The 25,563-nt window shown below is 41.0% G+C and overlaps 1 protein-coding gene across 1 annotated transcript in view; it reads right to left on the bottom strand.

Annotated features, from left to right (window-relative positions):
- The window catches only part of LOC142964841 (poly(rC)-binding protein 3), a 60,705-nt gene that overhangs the window by 24,962 nt on the left and 10,180 nt on the right, over positions 1-25,563 (bottom strand). Inside the window, exons 2-5 of the mRNA XM_076105395.1 lie at positions 13,035-13,098; positions 12,783-12,847; positions 12,083-12,188; positions 11,650-11,806 (exon numbers count right to left, since the gene is read on the bottom strand). The gene's annotated coding sequence lies outside the window, so the exon portion shown is untranslated. The remainder of the gene's footprint in view (positions 1-11,649; positions 11,807-12,082; positions 12,189-12,782; positions 12,848-13,034; positions 13,099-25,563) is intronic.

The raw sequence follows: 25,563 nt of genomic DNA, 5'->3' as shown, positions 1-25,563 counted from the left end.
TAATTTGCTGCAGTTGCCTCAGCAAAATAACACATAATCATAACTGTTTATAAAGAGCAAATAGATGCTGAATCAATATGTGAAACAGGTGTCTTTGTCTGCTGATGGTTTTAACAAAGACGCATGATCACAGCAATGATCTGCTAGTCTACGTGAGTAAGTGTTGCTTTGCTTTTTTAAACCATAGAGGTTAACACTGATGATTCCCAAGGTAATCCCATTGTGGAGTGTAAGCGGTAGAAGCAGAGGGCCACGTTATTTTTGCTGTTTGGAAAAGCTTGTTGACGCCATGACTTGGCGCACCAATCACAATTTAGTTCTTTAAACTTTGTTATTTCTTAGTCATATTCTTTTTTATTATTATTTATAGGTTCTTATTTCAGTCTTTTTTTTATTGCTGCAAAATCACACTCAAATTGACACACAAAGCATTTCAGCAAGCACTTGGCTTTTTTGTCTCCTGCTATTCAAATCATCAGCGCATGCTGTGTTTCTAAAAAAAAAAAAAAAGCAGGGGACCAATTAAACTTGCCAGTCTTTGAGATTATAACCTTGATCAAGAAGTGACCTTTTGTTTTGGATAAAACTGTGTCCTATTAGCACATTCCCTCTACAGCAGAGCAATTTCTAAGATTTCAAAATGGTCTCTCAACTATAAAGAGCCTAGAAGCATTTGGGAAAATTAGCTGTAGGAAAGCAGAAAGGGAATGTTCAATATATCCGCAGATAGACATGCCGAGGAGCCTTTTGTTGCGGCAATACAGTCTGCAAGCAGCCATCCTGCCGGACCTATTCAAACCTGTCACCTCCAATCAATTGGCCCGGTTAATATCTCGAGCAATCGCAAGCTGACGGCCCCTTGCATTGTTCCTCTGCCTCCTAGCATTAGCTTGGAGGGTTAACATAGTTTATTGGTGCGTGTCTGCTTATAAGCCATGCAAGCGGACAGGTTACCCTTTTCTTCAGTTTGACCAAAGCATCCGTTGAAGAGACGATGCTAGTTTTGTTCATGCTGTGGGTAGTCGCTAGTAGAAAACAATTACTTTATCAAATACTGATTCATAAGATAATGATATTGACACAGCTAAGAGTAAACTGAATTCCCGGTTTCCATATAAATAGGATAGCAGGTTTTTAGTTGCATCATGAACTGAAATCCATGTTCCATGTTCCTGACGATATGAGTCTATCATTCACAGTGAACGCACACGCCCACACGTGTAAACTCAGCACACGTATCCCCCTGTATAATGCAAGTTAAGCAAGTAGTATTTATAGATAAATAGTTTTATGATAACTAAAAGGATGTCATGATGGCACCCTATTGCTTGGTCTCGCTTTTAAATCTATCGAATCATGAATCCAAAAAAAATGGAATTAGACATGTGGGAAATTAACGCGACAAGTCACAACATCTCATCCAATTAGGGCGATTCACTGGCAAAAGTTTACATTTTTTGTCTGCTCTTATTATTTGTCTGCTCTTATTATTCCCCCCTTCCCAAGACGTCACACTGCATGTACATACAAATAGTCGCCAAGCAGAATAGCCATGCGACGAGATATTATCTATGAGAACCACAACATTTGACTACAGCAATAATCTCATCTGTGACATTATTTTTAAATATTCAGAGAGGATTTACCTTTTGTGCAGCTCCAAACAGTTGACCACCACGTCAGATCTTAACAAAAAGATTAGCAATGTAGAATTGAAATAATATATCCCCCCCCCCCCCCCCCCCCCCCCTATCACTAAGACATGATGAAATACTGACAAGTCATTGGCCAACACAGAGAGTCATGTGGGCAAAGCGTCACAACTTGACGTCACCTTTGGCGTGTAACCCCAGAAATACTCCCCCGGTCTAGCCGTTTCGTCATGCTTTGACCAATGCATGGGCAAGTGTTCTCCTCTACATGGGCAGAAGACATGATGGGTGCCCCAGATTAGGATGCCCTTTGGGGTATTGTTGGGGGGGAGGGGTCGGATGTGGCAAACAATTGAAATGGGTGCCTGGATATTCTGAGTGACATCAAACCTCCTCCAGGCTATCAAACATGGTAGCTCAATGCTCCTGCCGGCGTTGCTGCTGAGATCGGCTTCTGATTTTGTATATTGTACCTTGCGATGTTGTAATGAAAACCTTACCATCACCATTTCCCTGCCTTACACGCGACAAAGCCAGCTTCATACCACAATGCTTTGGTTCACGGTAGAGTGGAACACGGTAGCCCACAGACTGATATATTATAATGGTAAAACCATTAACCATGACCACAAGTCATGCTGACTTTTTCTTGCATACAAATGACCATACTGTTGTGATTCTTATGCCACTGTGTTGCAACAAGCACACAGAACAGAAGTACAAATCAACTATGAAATTGACTGAATCCATTTCTCTGCTTGAGGAGGAGTCTGTCCCAGACATTCTCCAGCGCATGTTGTGATTAACTGATAACACATTTGCAATTACTTTCCAGGTCACTACTGACACTTGCAGACCTTATTCTTATCTTACTGTGCTGATTTTATGTTTGTTTTGTTAATTTCCCACCATTCCGTTCCATTGCGCTCCTTCCTGTCTGTGAGCAATAGATATGTCTTGTGTTTTAACAATCCTGGTGGAGACCGTGCATGCTAAATAAATGTTGTTTGTTTGTATTGTACCTTGTGTGTGTGTGTGTGTGTGTGTGTGTTCAACTTCTTGCTGCAGTTGTGTGATAAATTAGCATGCAGACACAGAAAGGGGCTCCTCTTTCCACACCTTAATACCCTTGCCTATGGGCGTTTTAGCAATGTTAGGCACAGAGCGATTAAAACCCTCCTCTGCAATCTCTCAGCAAACAGTGGGAGAAAAAAATATATATAAAATGTTGTTTTACTAAAAGGGTAGAACATAAATAGCCGTAGGCTACTGAAACATGTGTTAATTGAAACAACATCTTACTCTAACACTGAAAGATATTTTAGGGGAAATTCCCCAGCTAGTTGTTCTTCCTTCATCCGGTGGCGTGAAAGTGATGTCGTTGGTGGAAAGGAAGAACTACAGTGCTACTACTTCAACTTTGGTAGCTATGGGGCTCAAAAACCTCCTTGTTCTATTCGCTTCTATTGCAAACTAGTTATGTTTCCAACAGCGAAAATGGCATCTCAAAATATGGATGTAGAGGATGGACAAGGATTTTTTACACTGTTCATTCTACATCGTTTTGGCTGACTTTGTTATTCAGCCGGCAAGAGGCCACTCGAGGATGCAGCGACCCTCCAGAACCTAAACTACCGAGACCAAACACGACTGACTGGTGGTGCCTTTGCTCAAATTGCCCTCTGATGCCAACAGAAACAGACTCATTCAGCTGTAAATAATGCTGGCGTGGGCAGTTTTTGCTGAATGCTGGCGCAGATGACAACCCAAAGAGAGCATGCCGTGTGTACGTTACTATGCACCAATGTTTTCCTCCTCACTCGGACAGAGGTGTGCTGCAGAGTTTATTTCGTTTATTTATCAGACTAAAAGAGAGCTTGTGTAACGTAGCAAACTCGCACACAATGCATCCTGGTACATATAGGCACAGCCGGTACGGCACCGCGAAGTGGGGAAATCAGCTTTAACCATCAATACAGAAGGCACTGGGGAATTGTTTTTTTCAGTGGCCTACATTTACCATCAGTACTGATTGGACGTCCACATAGAAGCTGGGGATGTTCCTCTTGAAGACGCTATAGAAGCTGCTTGTGTATGTTTACTGTGGGACACTGTTAAAGTTGTGTAACTTTGGCTGTGGCCCTCATGACCTCAGTATACCACTAGACCTTTGAGTCTTGGTATTATTATTGTAAATTAACATGGTTTACATGGTCCCCACTCCAATGACCTCTCGGGTTAAAGCCATTATCTTTCCATATACAGTGAATACAGTATCCACCTGAACCGTGACCTTTTCAGAGAGGATGAAAAGGTCCTGTGCAGTAATAATCACAGTGAGATATGTCCAGGGATGTGTTTTCCAAAAAAATAAAGTATATCTTTACAAGGTTTTCTTCTGAAAGCCAGTGCCAAGCGTCGAGTGAAAATAGATATAATAAAGAGAGGTCACTTTAATCTTAAATGGATTACTTTCTCCCCAACATTGGATTGTTCTTCTTTAACTTCAGGTTACTGAAGTGAAGCTGCGAAGGCGTCACTCAATCACTAACATAAATCATAATGAGTCTGCACACGGATGGATGGAGAAGAGGCAAAAAGATCTATTAAAAACGGAACAGGAGCTGTTTTATCAGATGTGATATGGCTTAACAATTAAGTGGGACAATTGACTTAAGAGGCAAGGTATTGTTCAGAGGATAACAAACGACCTTCAGGCAGGGAATCTAATTCCATTCGCAATCAAACATCTTTTCCTGACTGCGTTTTCCAAGATGAATCGCACACATATAACGATGGGTTTAAACTTAATAGATGATATCAGCAGTAAGAACAAAGACAAACAAGTTGCAAGTCTTGAGCCCAAAACAAAATGACTTACAAGAGCACCATCCTTCTTAGCTCAAGCGCCCACAGCGCTGTCTGAACTCTCTAATCACATCCCACCTCCACAAGCCATATACCTATTAAATCCTGTCTCAAAACAAAATGTTTGAGTATTCCTTCACAGCAGGCGGTTCAACAGAGCTCTTTAGCAAATGTTTTCCGTGAACGTACCTCTTGCGTAGTTTCGGTCTACTGTACATTCTTTTCCTTTTCTTTCATTTAATGGTACATTTTCTTAATGAAGAGGTTTCGAAGGCTTTGAGACTGTCTTCTTGTTTACATCAGACAGCAGTGTCGGTGGACTCAAATTTCATATAGTGGACAATATTACTGCTCACAGTTGGTAGAAAATAGTTTCTTCCCCGGTGTTAAAGAGCAATGACACGTCATCCACATCCATAGCTTTTGATTGTTTTTAACTTGAAAACTTTTGCTGAAGTGTGCTGTTCGGATTTCACTCGTTTTATTTGTTAACAATGTTTAAGGATAACTAATCGCCTCATTTGCATAACACATGATTTTGAACCGTGAAGTATTTTAATTGTGGATAATCTTCTTTGTTAGCTCTCAGAGAACCAGAGAACCTTTATAGATATGTTTATTATTGAAGACAAAATCTGTGTCTTTCATTAGAGGTGGTCGTCCAATATGGGTCAACATTGAGGGCCCCTGTCTCCTGAATGGTTGGCCATTCCGGTTGATCAAACCCTGTTCCTGTTATAGGTTTAAAGGTCCAGTTTGTAGGATTTGGCCGCATTTAGCGATGACATTGTAGATTGCAACCGAGTACGATGGTTGATGTAAAAAATGCAAAAGGCCCTCTCTCGAGCCAGAGTTTGGTTTGTCCGTTCTTGATTACTGTAGAAACAGAGTGGACTCTGTGAAGAGGACTCACTCACACATTTAGATAAACAGCTAAGTCTAAGGTCACAAAAACACAACAACTCTTATTCTCAGGTTGTTATACACTCAAGAAAACGTACTTATTGTGGTGGAAATTTATCTTTTTAACCTCCCCGTGAGAAATAAACGTGAAGAGAAATATTTTCATATTTTATTCCATTTTTGCCAATAGAAAGGCTACACATTGGCTCTTTAAATCAGGTCATGAAGTGATTTATTTCAGATGGAATGCCCCGAAGCAAATAATTTTATTGGTAAACAGCTAGCACTGCAGGATGAATATCTAACCATTTTCATACACACACACACACCTGTCCCCGTCCACATGCAATATACGGATCTCTATCATCATTATCTCTATGTGTGGACATTACAGGGCATGCTAAATAATACCAACTCATTCTGTAGCTTTATTTATTGCATATTAGTAAGGTCATTCATTTCATCGAAGTGAGCTCTAACGAGTTTATATGCAGTCTTTTTTTTTTTTTTTTTTAATGATACATTGAAAAGAAATGCTGCTTTCGGAGATAGAGTACTCAAATAGCAAAGTAAGTGACAGCCTCTGCCCCTTTCAATATCCATTTTAAAGCGATGTTGGCAGCTTCAAATTGGAGCAGTACATAAATGTTTGAAAAATTTAAACTACAAAATCCAGAATCATGTCACATCATGTTTGTGAGTCGGACTGGACTGTGATGCTTGAAATGAAAGGAAGGACTAAAGGAAGGAAGGATGGAAGGAAGGATGGAAGGAAGCAACAAAAAAGTGCAGGTTTCTCTGGATGAAATAATTCCTGGCGACTGATAAGAAAACAGTTTTTGAAATAGTCGGTTCAGTTCCTCACGTTGGCCAAGTGCACATATCCCAGTGGCAGAAATTAATTTCAATAACTGTGTGACTAAAGCGGGTCTCGATTGCTTTGCTGGTCTTTTATCTGACTGAAACCAATTTGTCAGCAGCAGTCCAGGCAGTGGTCAGCCCTTTAGTGCGTATTGTCCAGTTGCGTACATGATGTGAAGCAACACATCCTGTCATCATGTCTATCTGACACTCACAGTTTAAGACAGCCAAAAGAAAAAAAAGAAAAAAAAGCAGCACATTGCGATAACAAAACTGCTTTTCCACAAATAAGACAAGTTAATTTAGCTCAAAATGACAACTGTGCTACTTTGATCAGTCTGAGTATATAATTTGTCAGAACAAAAGACTATTCAATTGGGAACCCAATGTGATTGTATGCACTTAAAATACTTATACTCTACTCAACAGACTGTCCAACATGTGGACCGGCAATGTCTTTTTTTTATTTTTTCACAAAGTCATGGATCAATGTCCTGACACCTCTCTTTGTTAGACTTGTTAGATGTTTTGACAATGAATTTAGGGGCAACACACACCAGCGGATGACGTCCGTCAAAACATCCACATCCATTTTCTATGTAAGCCCACACCGGTGGCGTCTGTCAATCCTCAATGACATCCGTCAGCTTTCAAGAAAAGCTGCAGAATTATCACATTTGCTCCCTGATTTGAAACAAATCCCTGCTACTGTGTGACTACTCCTTCTGCCTTCATGACACATCCAGTCTGGGCTGTGGGCATCGTTTGACACGTGTCAAGCGGCTGATGTGGGTGGAACTTTAGTCGGATCAGAGACAAGTGGCCTTCGGGTAGATGTAACCGAATCAAATCTAAGAGATTGAAAACAGATGTTCATTGAAAAACATCTGCTCAGTTTAGTTAATATCACAGTGTAAGTGAATTTGTTTTGTCCAGTCATAAAGTTTCTGCATAGTTAATAGTTTAGCATTAATGATGACACTGTTCATTCTTAAAAGCAGAAATCAAGCATATTTCTAACACAAACTACCTCATGGTGCATGGACCAATGCCTCTAAAAGCAACATTATAGAACAGCCAAAATCACAACTCATACAGTCGTAGAATTAACCAATCAGAGGCGAGTAGGCAGCTGTTTAGCTGGCATATGGAGCTTGGGAAACCCCTTTGCTAGATTTAAGACACTGGGATCATGTCATGAAAGTAAATTTCAACCAGCTCATTAATTAATATTTATCTTCATTGCATTGCTTAAGTGCTCGTCCTCGGCCAGTTTGGGGATAGTGCTGGAGTGGGACGCAAAATAATGAGGGCAGAGCTGCACTATGACATTTTAGTGCATAGAAACAGTACTACTGTAGAGGGTAGATTAATCAGGCCTCAGTGTGTCTGTGTGTATGTGTGTCTGTTACACATGTTGTAATTGCTCCCTTTGCTAGATTGTACATCCTTTTTATACCGTATACTCTGTGGATGTCCTTGATTGATTTATTATGAATGCATTTTGATGATGCCTAATTAGGTGGTCTGGGAAAAGACAGTGAATTACATAACCCTCCCATCCATCAACAAGACCCACAAAATCTCTCTCTGTGCCCATGTCTATGCCATTATATATAAATATGATTTGAATAAATATTTAAATGCCCTTGTTAATCAGTGTGCCATATCAACATTAAGTTTAATTATGACAACACATCAAAATTGAAATCTCTAACAGATCTGTAATCTTTTTCTTCTCCATCCATATAGACACGGTGCAAAGCAACATTTAAAAAAAAAAATAATAATAATTTTCTCCCATAATCTGGACATTGTAAGTGTGTATGAATGCACTAACAAGAATGCTGCCATCTCTTTTGAAAACATCCATTTGAAATCTTTAACAAGATCAAGGTTCTGTACCAACCTGCAACAACCATTGTTCATCAGCAATAAACTGAACAAATTCTGTGGGGAAGGCAAGGAGTGCTAGCCAATCAGTGGCAGAGTAGGGCGGGTCTACGCGGAATACGGGTGTGGACAAAATCAACCAAACTACTGCAAATAACAGTCCGTGCAACTGCCAATGACAGTTAAAGAGGTCATTCGGCATAACTATAACAGAGCGTTTCAACATTTCCAGAAAACTGTCTTGCACTCTTATTGCTAAGGTGCCATTGGGTAAGCTGCAGCATACCAATGGTGGCACAGTGCCTAAGGTTGCCTACCCGTGGTCTAGTACAACAGGCCACAGACCACAGCAATGGTACTGGGCACTTAAAGTTACAATTTGAGCAACTGTGTCAAAGTGAAGCATGGGAATTGCTGAGACAGAGCATGAATGCCCATTTTGGAATGAATATGGGTGAGTGCTGCACTCTTCGAATGCCATTTTAGTTGATCTGATATAATCTTGATCACAATTAAGTCAGCAAGCACTGTCAGCCACAACTGAGATCCTACTGGAAATATGTTTTTCTATCATCCTCATTTGTGTGAATATTGAAAGAACAAAAATCAGTATGCTTATGAAATCAAAGGTAATCAATATCTGTGGTTGTGCCTGAGCATTGGCTGCCTCGCGTCTCCTGCGTCCGTTTGGAGCGTTGGGTGGAAGCCATATTATGGCCAGAGGTAACAAAAGCACAGTGTTTTCTTCTGTAGGGTTACCAAAGGAAGCCAGTACCTGCTGATTTGGTTCCTATCAGTCCAAAGCAGGGCTCTGTAGAGGGAGCCAGCTTTGATATTTTTATTTTTTTTGTATTTTCTTCTGAGGATCAATCTATAAAGCTTCGCTACAAGTATTTAAAAGTCAAAACACACACACAGATCTGTATGCGTAGACACGTGCAAACATGCTCAAAGGCTTTGAATAAGAAACAGGCCGACAGACAGACCATCATGTCCATGCAGAGAAACTTAAAAGGAAAGTTGTACACTTCTACTTCCTCCCTTCCCCCTCACTGTCTTGGATGTTTGTGCTCTCAAATGAAGTATGTATGGTGGACACAAAGCTTACATGAACTATTAAAAGACAGAGTTGAAGCTAAGCAATATCAGTCACCACGATAGAGATAGGGGCTCCACTGTGATGTGGACAATCATGGCGAGCAATGCAAAATAATTATTAGTAATACTCAGTGACCAAGCTGACTTTCCATCTTTGATAAATGTTAAAAAGGTGTAAGAAATGCTTTATATGTATAGCATGCCATCTGAAATGAATGTGCATTCCCTTATAACCAAACAGAATTATTTATAACTGAAAATTTGGTGATAATATGAAATATGAGTCAGATGCAGGATGTGCGAGGATAAGAAAAGTTCAGTTTTGTACACAGCCTGTAGTTGTAGCCTAACTCAGCAAGCCTCTGTTGTTATTGTTGGTGAGCTTTAGATTCCTGCAGAGTCAACTAACTTAACATTTGAGCCACATGGATGAATCCCTCAGAGAGGATAAAAGAAACTGTGTTCCAGTTCGCCTCCTGCCTCTTTGAAAGTCAACATGTCAAGGCTGAATGTCATAATGCTGTCCTGTCCCAATGGCTCCACCAAATATTGGCAGAAATATACTTGCCCAAATATGGAGGCGTGTCCTTGACAGGTCTTGGTCTCCCTCGATCCTTATTGCACTGGTCGTTTGTTTAACGGTGCATTCATGAGATCTTTTTAAGTCGTAATGTTGGGAAATAAGATGTAAACATGTCATATCAACCAGGTCTTTGTCATCAGTCACTGGTGAAAACATGACATGAACTGGGACCATGAGAATCTACCACCAGGGTTCAGTACTGTGGACATGAATTCCACTATGTAAATCACATAACCATTGGTACATTGTCTATTATGTGTTAAAGTGAAACATCACAATTCATACTTCCTACTACGTTAGCATTGAACTACCTGAACCCTAACACCTTTTTTTTTTTAATTTTGGGATGTTTCAGTGAAAGTATCAGACAGTAAAGAAGACACAACAAGAGAAAGGCGGAGTAATTAATGCCTACATGTGTTGAATCAGGAGGGATAACATAAATATTTGAAAGCAATAAAGAATCCCTGATAAACTTACTGCATTCTATTCAATTATATTTTTCATATTTAAATTGTCACCATGCCGAGTGATTTTTCTTTTTCCTTTACATAGATAAAGACATTTCCACCATAAATTGGTACAAAAAAAATTCAACAGAATGCAGGAAATGAAATGTTTGACACTTAACATTTCATTGGTTTTTCCCTGATGGCTTTGTGTTAAATAATTTAGAACTTGATGTTGATGTGCTATTCTCAAACCTGACAGTATTGCCTTTCCTTGGTAACTTCTGACACCTGGAGCAAATTAAAAAGCTGTTACGTTGGCAAAGGGTAATGTCCGCCTTAAGGAATTCCTCCCCACACTCCACAGTCTCACCTTCCAAGAATGGCAAAATTGAGATGGCAGAGTGGGTTAAAAAAAAAAAGTCTGATAAAAATGCCTTCAAGTTTTTGAACCTCTGCTATCTGCAGGAGAAATGCCCGCTTGCATTCCAACACTACCTCTCACTTCCGTTACAGGCCCCTTCTTTCACTTTGCCGCTGCAGTAATTATGTCTCCACTGAAATATAGAAAACTGTCAGAAAGTTAGTTTATTTTTTCGGTCTCCTGCTCTTAAAGAAGGCTGAACTCTGCATGCTGAATGTCTGCGTAGCATCTTCGCCACATACTGTCATTGTGATATGCTGGTTCAACCAGGCAGCCATGGCTATAGTCTTAAAAGATGCTTACTGTGAAACAGAATTTTCAACTTTTCTCTGGTACCTATTTACTTTTTTGTTTTACTATACTTTATGAAGACTGCATTGTTTACATGGATGATTACATTGGTTAGCAGCCATCTTCCTTGGTTTTGCCATAACGTAGTTTGCTATGTCAAGTTGGTTGAGTTATGGTTTCATGTTCTGCAGCCAAGTTCGGTAAAAGCGTTCACATTACCATTATGTTTACGCAAACCACTAAACCTCATGGGAGATTGTGTTGAAATGACACTGTGTCACAGAGATGAAGTTGCAGTGACAGAGGTGTATATTTGTAACTTTTATCTAACATTCAGAAAAGAAAAGAGGAAGATAAAGAAGAGGTAGGGGAATATAAAAAAAAATGATCAGTGACTATTTGATGTGTAGACATGAACATTAAACATCTCTCCTATTTATGGCCAACTACACGTATTTTCCACGTTGTTTCATTGCTAGTAAACCTTGCCTTGAGTTCAGCACTCACTCCTCCAGTCTAAAACTTCAAAGCAAAGGACACCTGCTTGCTTAAACCTCTCTGTAATGGGGGGGGGTAATACGCACACTCAATTTACCTTTGATGGATCAAATGTTTGTCGTCACTCACCAGATTTGCGCTGGGTGCTGTGCGTTGGGTGCTGGGTGCTATGCCAGCGCATACAGGGCACCAGAGCAATGTGGTCTCACACGCACACAGATCAGTTCATCAGCCTTTGGACTTCCCTTCAGGTTGATAACCAGCCCATGCTGAAGCCCTAAGAAAACTGATAGACATGAAGGTTGAATCAGAGGATAAGAAATGTCTTTTATCATATTTACTTTGAGTCTTCAAAATGATGTGGCACCGCAAAATCGCTTTAAAAACTGTATTGAAGTATACATTATCACACAGCCTGTGCTTCTGCACAGGATCAACACATTTTTAAGAAAACCGAGACTGTCCAAAACAACCACCGCCTTTCAGTCAGAATGGAGCAACCCGTCAGTCATGTTACCTCATACTGTGTTGCAAGCAATAACATCAAGAGGGTGTGTCTCACCGAAGAGGGATCCCAAAAGTCTCCCAGGTTTTTTCTTCCAGGTCATGTGACCTGTGGCTGGCAGCCTTCCAGCAGAATGGGGAGACCAGACGTCTGGCTGATGGGCCTAAACAGATCACAGGGTGAAGAGACGAAAACATGATTGGTAACAAGTGCAGTCACGTGACGGGGTCACAAGTCAGGGATCAGCCGAATCAGCAGCGGATCTAAGAAAATCGGAAACCTAAAATATCGTGCTGTAAAGCATCTATGTAGCGGAGTGTTTACAGCATGCTTTCCAACCGCAGTGATCTCTGTGGCATGTCATACCCCCCCCCCCCCCCCCATTTATACCCCACCATCCGTCAAAAAAAAAGTAATAACTTGAACATTTTTGCAAAGATGAGTGGGATGTAATTCCATAGTCTGGACTTATTCACAAAGACTTGCTGCTGTAATGAATACAAAATGTGTTTTTTTTCTCTGGAGTTTTGCTTGTTGGAAGATTCAATTTCACTTTTCAAAAACCAGCAATTTCATTAAGGTGTGTAGCCTTTTTATATCCACTGTAGATAAATCTGCTCAGCAATTCAGCGGACCTGCATTGGTTTTGAAATATTTTACAAATAGAAGCTGAGGGTGAAGAGCATTAAAGTCCAGGACGTATACCTTTTTAAAGAAATTAGTGATCTTTAGAATCAAATTCAACATGACCACTTACTTTGCTGCGCCGGCCCAGCAGAAAGGGATTAGAGCAAACTAGTTGTTGAAGTGGATTCAGCGGATCTGTTGGAGAAAGGACAACACTGCTTTATAGGCAACACTGAATGAGTGGAAGCACACTATCCACCCCTCTGCTGTTGGAGTGAATTGTTACGTTATCATACTGAGTGAAGTGAAGGCATGAAGGGTTTTGAATACAGGCAAATGTACTGAATGATTCATCAGTGCAAGTCGTGCTAATGTTTCTTACAATGTGCAGTTGAGTTGTTGACAGACAGCGCACCGGGGAAGAGGAGAGGAGAGGCGAGGAATTCCTGTGAATGAGATCCATTTATAAATTTTTTGGTGTTAGCAACTTCACATCACAGCAACAGCTCCTTCCATCTCCATCTGCCCAAACACCACAGAGTCTCATTCAACCACAGCCACACCCAGCTGTATTCAATCAATACATACACACACTCACACACACACACACACCTAAACACACACACATGCACACACACGCAGGGTTTGAGGTAGTATGAGCTGCCAAGCCTCGTCTGTTTCGGAGGGTACCACTGCCCTCTGTTGGTGCTTCACGTGACAAACACTATTCACTATTGACGTATTTGTTGCAATCAAGTGACATCAATTTGGCCTTTGGCAAGCTCCGATCGGCATTTGTACTATTTTCTGGCATTTTAAAGGTGAAATGATGAATTGAGAAAAGAACCAGCAGATTGATAGATCATAAAAAATAATTGCTGCAGCCATACTGAACTGCATTCTTAATAAGGGAACATGAACAGGGTTCTATATAATATAACTAGTATGAGAATGACACTGTTTCCCTGTCTTTAGTCTAAAACGAACCAATACTTGAAATAAGAGCAAAAGTAATTTGCTAAATATTTAAAATTAAAGACGTTCTGTAGGAAAGTATCTGAAGTGCTTCTCAGGATTAAGTCCTGGGTTAATATATGCAAGTCCCTTCAGGGGCCTTTAATAGTTTTAGAACAGTTCTAATATGCGTATGTCATACATCGTGAGCAAAAGACCGAAAGGCAGCAAGAGAGAGTGCATGACCTCACATAATCCACAACTAAAAGACACACACACACACACACACATTAAGCTCATCCTCTGACGCGAGGTGGCGATGTGATCTGCTCTAAGCTTCAGCGCGTGCACCGAGGGCCGGGTTGGGGGTGTTGAAGGTCCCCAGAGGTGAAACTCTATTAGCACGCAGCATGAAAGTCAATGAAAAGGACCCCAGTGTGCTCCAGCCCCCTGACAGTGTTAATGTTTAATGATATCTAAAAAGGCTAATACTCATCCCCCCCTCTCGCTTTTGCTTTTATCCTCTCATTAAATATCCTCACAATATCATCACCTCCTCAGATTAGAGCACTGACCCCGTCTGCTGAAGGACTCGCCCTTCACTGACAATGAACACCTCTCTCTCTTTCTCTTTCTCTCTCTCTCTCTCTCTCTCTCTCTCGCACACAGACACACAGACAAAATATTTAAGTAGCCTTTAAGGGAAGGAAGCAGAGCACCATATATTGGAATATGTTAAATAATACTCTGTGTACACAGTGACAATTATGTAAATAGCTTATACAAAGTGTGTAAAAAATGCATCACTCTGTGTGCACATGTTTAATATAACTGTTGTAACTGTGTCTTGTCGCAGCTAGGGGATTCATAAAATAATAATGGGCCACCAGTGGGACTCCCCTCCCAGGAACCAGTGGCAGCAAATCTGTAGGCAAGAAGGAAATTATCTCTCAATGAGGCCTGTTCAGCTTTAACTACAGGTCAGAGAACCAGGCAGGCTTTTTTCCGCATTCATTACAGAAACAAGAAGAACTAAAACTAGGAAAAATGAACATCTCACATGTCTAGCAAACACTGTGACGTATCACAATTTGAACATTAGGTCCAACATCTTTTTTACTCTATGGATCGATATCAAAGTATTCACTTGTGTGAGGACTCACCCAGACTATGACCCTATAACGGGGATGAGTTATGGGAATGAAGCAGGTGAAACGTATTGGGTGTAAGTGCTGGATGAGCAGCTTTCACTGGAAGGCACCACAGCAGTCCCCGCTGTGTACAGCAACGCCTTATTTATTTTTAAATAAAGGTTAAATTTAGGTTGCCTGCACCTGTGTGCGTGTGTGTGTGTGCGCTGTGTTTGCAACACAGACGAAAGTTGTCGTTGCACCGAGGTTGTTGGAGGTGTGCATGAATACACATGACACATACTGTAACACAGGGGCTGATCTCAGTAAAGACGTGTGGAAACAGGTTATTATTTGAACACACGTGCCAACACCAACATCAACGAGCATGAATACGCCGGTGTCATTTCTCGCGTGTGTTTTTCTGAGTAAGCGTTTCATGTCAAAGTGGTGCAGCGTGAACTTGCCATTGAGTCTACAGACGCACTACAGCGGCTCTGTGAGGCTGTACTTGAACAGCGGTCTACACCGAACAGGATTTTAATCCACATCATCCAATAGTTGAGATACTTCAGTCTGGATCACTGTGGTGGCGTTTTGACTTTTGGTGCCATAATCCTTTTGCAGGTATTGACTGACTGACGTCTCTGGCCGAAAGACATCAGCAAACATTTGGGTATCTTTTCCGGTTAGCTCTGCCGGGCCTGTACTTCAGACATCTTCACTCCTTTTTGGGGAAATCCTTCAGGGGCGTTTGGCCTTATTTTTGTCATCAGCAAGTGCAGCACAAAGAAACCAGTCGGATTGAGATCGTAGGTGTAACATGGTAAGTGAAGACTGCTCGTGTAAAAGATGTAAAATGTGGTAACACAATACGTTAAAGAATATAAGGGGCATTACCTTAAAATAAGAAAATAACACATTATATTAAAATGAAATGACTCGTATTTTGTTTGTGGACACTATTTGGGTCGGGGAATGGGTCTGTGCATCTGTGAATACTCTCGCTTCCAAAAGCTGCTTAACTGCAGTCATTTTAAACATGGGGCATAAAAAACCTTGTATGAAATGTTGCAAACACACTTCTCAGCACCACAATGCGTCAAGGCAACACAGATGTACGCTCTCACACAAATACACACCACAAAAAAACCACCGCAAATGCACCAGTGAGCATGTACTCTACACACACACACACACACACACACACACAGCAACACACTCTCTAGTCTAGGACACACACAAACAGGCAGCTCGAGCAGGCAAAAAGTCAGAGGAAGTGCTTATGCCTACAAACACACTCAGGAGGGGCTGCGCAGCACTAAAGTGGTCACTTTCACACACAAAGGCCAATCACTGGAGCTTAGCTGGCCCCATCAAGCTTTTTTAGCAAATGCTGCCATGCTGAAATTGCTTGTTTAGTTAACCCTGTGCGTCACTGACAGGAATGCGGTTCCATCACTCAAGTCCGTGTTGTGGCAAATGCTTCGCTTTGAAGTCAGTTAGAGGGAGACCATTCATTGTGTGTAAGATGAGTCGGCCTTGTCATTTGTGAGGAGGGATTAGTCATGCTGTGTTTGTTGGAGAGTGTGCATCAGCTTCCTTGACTGCTGCGTTTTAGGGATTTTATTCCGCTTCTGAGGTGTTTTTGTCGGAGTTGCCGAACACTGACACTGAACAACTTTCTGAGCACCGAGCAAGCTCTATGACTATCACACAATAGTCATTTTGGCATTTTAGAGAGTTAAAGTTTCTTGAACTTTGATGTGCATTTGCTGTGTTCACATCATCAAGTTCATGGACTTCTGCTCTCTCAGAAATTATAAAGCAGAAAAAAGTTTGTCCACGTGGGCCATGAGGGTCAGAACACAACATTTCACACAACAGTTAAGTCCCGTTGTTTAATGTTGTTGTGTTTTGTGAAATGTTCTGTTTTTAAATGAATTAAAATGTGAATTAAATGTGAAGGTACTTAGATACAGGTAATTACAAAGAGTGAAACTGACCTTTTTATGTAACTGAATATGGTGTGATTCATACAGACGCCCTGCCATACATTACGCATTCTGTTTAGGACCAATCCATGTTGAAAAGATGGTTTTGGAATGTCAGTGGTAATAAAGATAAAATGGGATTAAATGTGTCCTGTTGCAGCCTGATCTCATCCCTACTCGTCATATTTTGCCACTTGGGCAGCTTTTGCGTGGTATCTTGACGCGGAAGGTTGGCGTGAGGTTAACGTTGTGAAACGGTCACGGTTAATGCTGTAACGCGTGTTTAACTTTGATAAATTGTGGCAGTTTAGCAAAATATAAACAATTTAGTATAGGGGTGAGGAAAAACATCACATTTTTCTTGTGACTGTGGTGTAACGTCACGTGACATAACGTCAGTAAAAATCAAACGGTGGGTTTCATCTGGGACAGGAACGTTGGTCCCCTAAGTGAAAGTCCTCTTTGATTGACCATCCACCAACCTTCACTTTCATGCTCAGTACTTCGCACCATTAACACTACACCGTGGGAGTGAGACCAGGCTGCCTTTTGCTGGTAGAAGCAGTTGATCAGGTCACACATGACATTTCAATATCATCTAAAAATATTACACAGGATTAAAATATATCAGATTTGATTTACATATAGACATACCAATGAATAAAAAAAAGTGAAACATTTTAAGATGATATCTGCTTTAAATGATCACAGTGTATCCTGGTTCTGGTGTGGACGTCCAGATAGCTTCCTTGGTTGTAGGTTGCAGCTGCACAAGGCATCAACGCACGATGGCTGGAAGTGTTTGCATAATCCTCAATTAAACTGAGAGGTCATTTTCACTTTGTTATATATCCCTTCTTTGACCCCACCTCATCGGGTGTGTGTATTTCATATGTCAGTGCTGTGCATGCACGTGTGCAAAGCCATGCTTTTGTCTATGTGTGTATTGCATCCCTGCATGAGTTGCAGAGAAGGGGCAAAAAAGCAATCGACGAGGCTTCAACCGGAGATGGAAGTGCCGGCTGTATATCTTGACGCTGGACATATTTATGCCCGGAGAGGCTCTCCTTTCTGCCTGCTCATCATAGACACTGGCGGTTGATGAACTGTTTGTGTGTGCGGGGCCTGTTTGTGCGTTGATAACAGGAGACCTTGTGCATTACGCATGTGGCGTACGCCTCTTTCTATTTGCATGTCATTTTATGCGTGTGTGGGCCTTTGACCAGTTCGTGGAGTTACACTTTTGGTTACTGAGAGAGTGCACTACAATTGCATCGTTAATACGAATTTGCTTTTTTGGCATAATCATAAGTACGGTATTTCCAAAGAATGTTGCACAAGGTTTATCTTCATACACCAATGCAGGATGTGAATGGTAAATGGTTTGCACATTATGATATACAAGGAGGACTTTCTATGGCCTAAAAAGTATCAATCACTGGAAATCATCAGCAAAGTAAATTTCAATGCCATTTAGAACCGAACAGACAATAACAAGTTAATTTACCCAAAAATATGTAGTACTTATTGTTATAGGGTTGAAACTTCTCATGTTGTGCCCACTAACAGTTGAGAAAGAGCAGATTTCTGAGTAGATGGTGGGTCAGTCAATCCATCACATGAATCCTTAAAGTTGCCTCAAATGTTACTTCAATTTTCCCATTTTGTTTATCACCACAAGACTGAAACACATAAAATAAAAATGACATAATAAGGAAGTCCAAGTCAGCAGCTGGTTGTGGGCTGCTGATGCTCTATTCATCTCCTTTGGACTTAGACAGAGTGTTCTGCCTGTTGCTGTATAGGACTCTACTGATATGAGCACATCGGCCAAAATCATTAAGGAATTGATCAGGATGTGTTGTGAAAGTAAATTCTGTGGAAGGTCCCTTTTGGTTGTCACAGATCAACGGACAGCAGCATACCAAGCCACCAGTCTCTGGCCTGCTGAACCGTGACACGGCCTTTGATTAATTCAAAGGTCGGGACATCGTCCTCAACTGTGATTGATTCTTCTCTTTGAGTTGTTGCATGGAAGATCTGCCGTGCCGTGACCTTCGTCCTGGTGATGGGTTGAAAGTATTGAAGGTTCCTATTGCCTATTAAAGTTGTTGCCCGACTGAAAACGCAACTTCAGAAATGTGTTCTCAGAGAGCCATTGGGATATTGTACAGTATTCCACTTCAACAGCGGGAAAAATGTCCTTAGCAAAGAGAAGCAATTGTATGTAATTGGTCCTGAAATGGGCGTTGTTGCGCCCAAAACACACCAGGCAGCTGCGAAGTGCGGCTTGCCAACATTTTTTTAACTTTCTGGGGCTGGGAGGAGTGTTCATGTCTTTTAGGCAAGAATAAAGTCTGTGTAAGATAGGTTACAGTGTCAGGAAATAACAGGAGTCTGGTTACTGATAAGGCCCCAATTTGCCGTTTATTCGGCTGCAGCTCGCTGAGTTGGGAGCAGCTTTGCATAGGCATTGCATGCCCCCCACCAAAATAAAACAATGGCATGCCCTCCATACTCTCCGTCCCAAAAACTATGAGGTGATGTCATCTTCATTGATTCATAGAGGTGCAGCGGTGACGTGTGTCAGAGTTCCAACTGCATTTTCTGAATTTTTTGTATGCTAAAATGCTAAAACTGTTCAGTTGCTCTTGACAGATTGATTTGCAACAGTTAGTTTTTTTTATACTATAATAATATCTACATTGCTGATGCTTAACCCTGAGAGATGTGCGAATGAGACTCGAGTCCAAGTCCAAGTCAAACCATAAAAAGGACAAAGATAAATATGTGAGCAAACTGAGGCCTGTCAGGACAATTTTATGGGCCATTACGTTGCGGTGTCTGATAAATTACATTTCACTCTGGTTATTCAAATCAGTCCATCCTTTGTGACATCTGCGTTGCATGAGCGTTGCGACACAGAGCTTTGAATACAAATGGCACATTTCTCAAAAACGATGATTATTTAATGTGTGTTCTTTTGACACCTATCGCAGCAGTTTTATCTATTCAGGTCAAAGAAAATTACCCTCATGTTTTTGCAATATGTTTTGTTTTTCAATTTGCATACACACTGTGATGGGTGGGAAAAAAATGACTCATCCTTTCGTTTTAGAATACAGTCTAGAACTAATTTGATCACAGTGCTTGAAGAGCCAGAATCTCTGGCTTTGAGTTAATCATCACATCTTGACATTTCCCATCTCCACTGAATCCTGTTTTGAAAGTGCAGTACCCCCCTGCCCACTGTTGGGGGTCACCCACAGCTTGTTGGGGGTCAGAAGCTAAACGGAGGACTTTTGACAAGCAACTTGTTCAATAAATACAATTTCACCACCAATGTATTCCACAATTAACAGTTAATCACAGATTTAAGCTTAAATTAAGCTTATTCCTCATTGCCAAATGCGTAACATTAATGTAATCGAGGATATGAGCCTTATTGATCCTGCCTACATCTCCAGAAGGAAAGAGGCAGATCACCTCTGCCGAGTATTCAAATCTCAGTTTCACATATTTCTTAAAGAAAAGTGGAATTCTATAATGTGCCTTGTCTAACATATCCCAATTCTTTATACACAGTCAGCCAAATGAGTTTCATGCATCACGAGACATAACCCCCTTATGTGCATGGATATTGCACAGCTGTTTTTTCCCCTGACTAGGACATTTTTTCCGCAGCTAAAAAGTGCCAGCTTTAATAAATCACCAGTTGCAAACTGTTGACTACTCAATTTTTTTTTTCTGACCGACTGTATTACCTGATTTTGTTCTTTGTATCAAGACGTACTGCAAATGAAGCTTGATTGCTCCCCAAGGTGGTGAGTTACAAATTGAATGATGTTGGACTAACTCAGCTTAATTACATTACAGTCATTTAGCAGACGCTTTTATCCAAAGCGACTTACAATTCAAATTGTATCACATACACCGTAGACACAGCTACGAGGTTAAGGGTCTTGCTCAAGGACACATCGACATGTGACTAGCAGAGCCGGGGATCAAACTGCCGATCCTCTGATTGAAGGACGGCCCTGCTCTCCACTTAGCCACAGTTGCCCTTTAGTGAATTATCTCACACAAAGAAAGTCGGCTGCTCCGTTCAGTATCATTCCACTCTCACACACACGTAAAGAGGATGGTCACCATTTACAATGGTTACAACAATTGCCATGACTGCAGACTAACAGAATGTCTTGACTAACAATTAGAAAACAGCTGACATGTTAATACACTTAACAGTGATTTTTTTTCACGATAGATTATGAGCCTTTAAAACAAACCAACGCCTTCTTGTGATCCCTCATCAGATGCAAGATCCAATGCCACAGACACACAGACACATCCCCTACAGTGGAATTTTAAGGGCCAATACAGGTATTAAAAGGATGTGATAGCAATATCGGCGTAAGTTTTACATGAGCACAAACATAAACAAAGATTTGGGAAACCAAGATATGTTTTGAACAGGGCTTGTCAGTGTTCTCTAGTGGGACAACTGTGTAATAGAAACCCTATCTCTACCTCAAATACTTTGGCATGTATGTTCTGCATGTCCTTGACTGTGGGTATAGGCCTGCCATTGGCTACATATTTCACATGGCATTCTCCTCTGCTGCCATCTACGCGGTGTTTCCCACACATAGACTTTACTTGGGCGTACTGCCAAGGTATATTAACGGAAGGCCCAAGTATATAAGGCTACCCATTTAAGCATTTTTTTCATTTTTATTTTATGATCCATCTAAAAAAACAGCAGCGTCCGCGGTCGATTAACGACAGGCCGCAGCGGGTCACAGGGAGAGAGAGACCCCCTTGTGATAAAACAATGCTCCACAGCGCTACTAGTGGTCAAAAACCTTTAAGGGTACCTTTAAAGCACAGATATACTGTATATACCAGGTATCTGCGATGAGCTTGTTGTGGCGCTATACCTATAGCCAAAGAACAATGTCTCTCTTTTAGGTTGTTTTAATTTTCATATTTCACCCAAAAAATGCAAAGCAATCTTGGTAACCCACAAATAAAGGCATGACCCCCCAAAATCGTCTTGCAGCCCCCTGTGGCGTTCTGACCCTGCGGTTGAGAAGCCCATTGCCAAATGGTAGATAGAAGATAATAAAAGACTGTTTGATGTAACCACATTAATGAGGTCAGCGGCTAAGAAGACCTTTGAACAGCACTGGTGCTCTGATGTACATGCAAATGAATGGAGCTAAACATCAAAGGTAAAATTGTTCCAATCCCCAAAACCTTCATGCTGTTCGTTGCACCAATGAACCGATATTAAGAGGTTAATGTGCGGATTTACAAATACAGTTGTTCTGATGGTTTCTGGAGACTTCAGTGTGTGAATGTCCATGCATGGGAATGTCAGTATAATTCAGTGCGGGGTAATTATATACCACCTAGCAAAAAGAGCCAGTTATATACATAGGCTTAATGTGTGTGGTTTCTTATGTGTATGTGTGCGTCTCAGGGGAAGCCTAATATCCTGCATCGCTAAGCAGCATATGACATCTTCACACCTTCATCATAGAGCCTTTCCTTAACATGGAGACGACACTGAAACTCTTTGATGTTCCAGAGTCTTTAACTACTTAATCCCTAAGAGAGGGCGGAAATTAAGAACCTCCTACGTTTGAATGTCGTTTTTGTGTAGCTTTTTTAGTCTCTGAACGTTGTGCACACACACAAACACAGACACACACATATATCTGTCTTAAGTATAGAGACTTGTACATAGTGCTTTTGTAGCTTGACATCCATGCATTTGTGACTTCTCCCGTGGATATTTCAAAGGGTTCCCGAGGAATGAAATCAAACAGCAGAGATGAATTTATCCCTTCAAGTAAATACAGTGAAATCCCCCCAACAATTACACTTACAAGGTTTGCACATGCCAACAGCAATATGCTCATGTGTAGTGAAGTGATTGCAGCTTGGGCATGGAGCAGAATGTACATTGTTATTAAAGGGGGGGGGTAATCATGATGTCATACTGCTTTCCCTCTTGCAGAACGACGAAAGCAAATTAGCCGATGGATGAAGTTCCATCAAATCCGGGTGCATGGAGATCACACCATGCTGGTTATATAATCGGCTTCCTCTTTGGATTCTCCTGCAGGGAAACAGATTGTGGCTGAGCTCACGACGAGCTGTACAAAATGTCAAAGAAAAATCAAGAGGATGTTCTTCCAGTGAATGTGATCCACTTGGTGTCACAGTGTCAATACCAATCCGTTGTCACTCCCAACGCATCAAATACTGCAGCTCGGCCAGTGCTCCTCGGCGTCTGACGAAGACGCACGGAGGAAGTCTTTAGCATGTGAATGCGACGCACAAGGCTTGCGACTAACTCCTATGTAAACACACCCACGTCCGTATTACACACTATTGATATGACTTGTTTGTCACTTGCTAGTCACATGACTCGTTAGTGTCGTTAGTCAAGTGAGTCAAGAGAGTTGATAGTGATGTGACTCGTTTGTCGCTCGCTTGTAGCGTAGTTAGTCACGTGAGTCATTATCCATGTGAGTCGCTATTGTCATTAGTACCATGAGTTGTAGTGTCGTCAGTCAGGTGAGTCACATAAGTCGCTAGTCACATGACTCATGTCTGTCAAAGGCTATTTGCGTAAGTCTTTAGAGAGTCAAGTAAACGTCAACCCCGCTCTTTTCCTTTAACTTAACTAATTAGTTTATTAGTAAAATCTATCTTCTGCAAAGAAACAAGTTTATTTAGAAAATATACTGTGCATGTAACAGGTGTATATAACACACATTGTCCCTGACAATAGGGGTTAACAAAGAGTGTCAAAGTTTAGGAGACATGATCAAGCGTCAGTATTTGACACATTGATTTGACAATGTGTTGTCAATACACAGGGGATACGTGTAGCAGAATGTACATTATTATAAAAAGTTCTACGTCTAAGCATTGTGTACCTGATTCAAGCTTACAACATAAGGACAATGCTCGATTTTTTCAGCTCTCTGAATTGTTGCCATTGTTTTAGTGCTCATCTGAAACAGATTGTGTGTCTGAAATAGCCCTCCCAAATGTCATGTCACTAATGTCACCAGGTGATAATACACATCAGAGAGGAGATAAGAGGACACGGTTATGTCACACAAACAGAAAAGACAAAAAAGCAAAGACTAAGGCAGGAGAGTAGGGAGCGCCAATGTTGCACACCAGGTCTGGTACAATATCTGAGCAGTTGCACTGACACAGATTCAGTATTCCATTAAATGAATAATAGAGGAAGAAGGGAGGGTTAAGAGCATTCCCTCTTTCCTAATATGGAAAGAAAAGAAAGACAGACAGGGAGAAAGGAGCACACAACGAGGCACAGCTGAAAGGTGATGTTTTCTTGACAGTTATTGTCAATGCACACTTTCAGCATTATTTTGGTACATCCGGACCAAATATTTCTCTTTAATAGTACACATAGTACACTTAATAGTAGTTGAATGTGTCCCCTAGGGGTTGTCTCTGAAATTTTTAGTGATTAATGAATTAGGTTGTACATATGGGTAGGTGGAAAAGCACAGCGCGGGCTAATGGGATTTTAAGCTCTCCTTTTTTTCAGACCTGCCCCCATTTCATTACGGCTGCCCCCCCCCCCCCCCCCCGCCCTACACACACACACACACCCGGCAGACCCACTACCTAAGATGCTGAACGCACGCCAGCGGCAGCAACCCGGGGAAGTGTTTTCTCAAGCTCGCCTCCTTTTTCTACATCTGCTTAAGCACACTCGGCTGAGTTCTCGCTGACTTAGCAGCCTCTTCAGCGCACGCTGTAATGTATAAAAGTATAAAAATAAAAAAATAAAGAGAGCGTTCAGGGAAAGTGTGTCAGGGAAACAGAGAGCACCGCTATACCATAGTTTCTTCTCTGAGATAGGAGGATGAAATTTGAAAGAAGAGACCGATGCAGGGGATTAAATATGGTGAAATATAAAAACGCATGCTTTGGAGTTTACAGCAGGGTTAATGGACTTGTTGCCCAGGCTTGTTCACCAGCCTAATAACCTCATAATAGGAAATGAAAACTCTTTATCTTAAAGTAACTCTATTTAACAATCATCGCCGTCTAAATGTTGAGAGCTGATAAAAGGAAATCAAAATACTCCCAATCTCAGATCTTGCACTTTAAATTTAGTAATCTGCTGAATCCCTGGAATTGCTGTCCTGCTGCAGTTGATTCCCTCATGTCTTATCTTAATGACACTTACATATTCTTTTATTACCTGTAGATACTTTGTAATTGTGTTTTTTGAAGTGCTTTGTCCTGCTGCCTTAAATATTTGGTGCTAGCTACTTTCTCCTTTCCTTTTTGAATAATGTTTGCCGAAAACCACGGAGCACAGCTTTTAAGGGAAAACATTTTTCCTCAAAGAATGGAAAATTATAATATACATGTTACGTGATAGTGTCCAAAATTATACCAGTCAAGAGATTTAATTATTATTTATGTTATCTGGGGGCGTGCACACATGTTCTCCATAGATTACTCTATTCATCCTTCAACCGTTTTTTGTCGTAGAACAGAAATAACATTCCTAACAACCAATACATTGTGTTTACACATTTCTGTGTACCATAGTCTGTCAAACCATGTCCAAACGACAGAAGAAGCTCTTGTCTGGAAACGAGCTCTTCCTGTTTTAACCATTAGCTTCGCTTTCACATGTAAGGATCAGAGCATGTCCATATGACATATTGCCTTTTTAGACAAAATTAACAATATAGACAACATAGAAATATATAAACAATAGACAATTTTGTATCGTTTTGACGGTGGATTATCAAACCATCAAATC

Source organism: Anarhichas minor, unplaced genomic scaffold, assembly GCF_050575085.1.
Source record: "Anarhichas minor isolate MPS153535 unplaced genomic scaffold, ASM5057508v1 ptg000004l, whole genome shotgun sequence".
Taxonomy (NCBI): domain Eukaryota; kingdom Metazoa; phylum Chordata; class Actinopteri; order Perciformes; family Anarhichadidae; genus Anarhichas; species Anarhichas minor.
The sequence above is the reverse complement of the archived record's forward strand: the minus strand, read 5'-3'. Positions and strand labels throughout refer to the sequence as shown.